Here is a 2368-nt window from a genome sequence, read left to right on the forward strand (position 1 = left end):
CCCGCCCCGCGCCCGCCCCGCGCCCGCCCCGCCCCGCCCCCGCCCCGCCCCCGCCCCGCCCCCGCCCCGCCCCCGCCCCGCCCCCCAGCTCCCGACAGCAGCGGAGCAGGTGAGGAATGTACAGCTGTGGCCAAGTCCGGGAGGAAAGGGCGGGAGAGGGGCTGGGAGGGACCCCCACCGCACCCCCACTCACCCCCACCTCCACCTCCACTTCCACCCTCACCCACCCCACCCCCACCTCCACCTCCACCCCACCCTTCCTCCACCCCCACCCCTACCCCCACTTCCACCCCACCCCCACCCCCACTCCCACTTCCACAGCACCCCCACCCCCACCCTCACCCCCTCCTCGGGCCGGGGAGCAGCCGGCGGACCGCGCAGGGCTAGCACCGTGCACCCCGCTCCCCGGAAGCCGCGAGGACCGTGCGGAGGGGGGCAGGCGGGCTTCCCGGCGGGTTTGGGGAGGGGTCTGTGCGGCCCGCAGAGCCGGAGCCCGCAGGCCGGGCCGGAGGCGGGAGGCGGGGGTGCCCCGCGCCGCGCCGGGCGCACCAGAGGGCTGTCGGCGGCGGCGAAGACACACGCTCTGCGGAGTGCAGCTATTTGGAAACAATTTCAAACCCGCATGTCGGCCGGGCCCTTTGCCTTTGTCCGCGCGATTGGCGCTCCCGCATCGCTCAGCACCGCGCCCTGAATGCCGCCCTCTGCCTGGCATCTGCCTCCCGGTCTGTCTGTCCCTCTAAGTGTCTCTCCTGTCTGCCCGGTGGGAACAGCATTCCCGCCGAGGTCTGGCTCCAGGCGAGCGGCTGGGGCGCAGCGGACCCCGGGCGCCGTGTGCTCCCTCAGGCCCGCCCCGCTCCTCTGGCCACAGTGCGCTCAGCCCGCCGGCATGGGGGGTCCCCGCAGCAGCCTCCCCTGGAGCAGCGCATCCCTGCGGGGAGGAGGCGCTGTGCCGGGCGCCCTGCTGGCCGCTGCGGCGGGCGGGCAGCTCCGGGACGCACTGCTTGGCGGGAGGGCTTGTCCACCGGGAGGCCAGTCACCACGTGCGCCGTGCAGGCGCCCTGCGCGCTCTGGCGGGTGAGAGGCTGGCGCGGGCTTCAGACAGCGGGCCCTCCCTGCAGGGAGCCTGGTGGCGGAGGGGAAGCCGCTTTGGGGCTTTGCACACGCACAGCTGTGCCGGGAGGGGTGTCAGCAGGTGGTCCCCCCCTGGTTCTGGAAGCGATCTCAGAGCGTCCTCCGGGCCGGTGGCAGGGGCTCCGCAGGCGGTGACCTGGCTCAGGCTGTCCCCGCGGAGAGCCGGCCCCTCCGCTGCGTCTGGAGAGGAGCGCAGCAGGTGGAGCCCAGCCTGCAGCTCGCACAGGCCCTCCCTGTGGGGAGCACCTTCCGGTCCAGAGGGGCCGCTTGGGAGAGAGACTTCAAGCCCAGCGCCTTCTGTCAGGAAAGCGGCACCCGCGGCGCCGGGCCCAGCACCCGCCGGGAGCAGCGCCTCTCCAAGTGCAGCCGCAGGGCGCCCGGCCCGGCAGGAGCTGCAGCCTGCAGCCCCGAGGAGCACTCAGGCCGAGCCCCCCGAGCCCCCTGGAGGCGGCCTGGACTTAACCAGAGCTGCGCCAGCCTGTGGGCCCAAGGCCGACAGGGCACCCAGACCTCGGTGTTCTGTTGGGTAGCCTCGCCCTGGCCAGAGGCCCGGCCCTCAGAGGCCCCGGTGGCTCCGCACAGCGTCTTTCTCTAGCAGGACGCGCCCGGGCGGAGTGGGAGCGGGGCTCCCCGCTGCCCTGTCCATACTCGCAGGAGGACGAGGTTAAAGCGATGGCCGGCGCTGTCACTCACTCGGTCCATGGCGCGCTGTCCCAGTTTTGTCTTCTCCACGTCAGAGCTGGAATCACACGGTGAAGCACGTAGCCGTTCCCCACGGGCTTCTGCCACTCAATCACGTGCAGTTAAGGCTCTGCCATGTCTTCTCGTGGCTCAATAGTTCGTTTGATTTTAGAGCTGACTACTCTCCCACTGTCTGAAGGGACCGCCCTCTCTCCATCACCTGCTGAGGGGCATCCTGGCTGCTTCTGAGTCTTACCAATTATGAGCAAAGCTGCTCTGACATGCATGAGCCGTTTTTGTGTGGACATAAGTTTTCAGTTCATTTGGGTAAGTACTAAAGAGTGCAACGCTGGGTCAGAGGGCAGGAGTGCACTTTGGGGTGTGTGTGTGTAAAATGCAGTCTTCCACTGCACTGCACCGCGCGCACCCCAGCAGCGACTGGCAGCGACTGGCAGCTCCCTCCTCACCAGCAGCTGGCGCTGTCAGTGTTTGGATTTTAGCCGGTGGAACAGGTGTGTGCTGGCCTCTGCTGGTTTTAATTTGCATTTCCTTGGCG

Source organism: Pipistrellus hanaki, assembly GCF_964339955.1.
Source record: "Pipistrellus hanaki genome assembly, chromosome: 10".
In the NCBI taxonomy this organism is placed as follows: domain Eukaryota; kingdom Metazoa; phylum Chordata; class Mammalia; order Chiroptera; family Vespertilionidae; genus Pipistrellus; species Pipistrellus hanaki.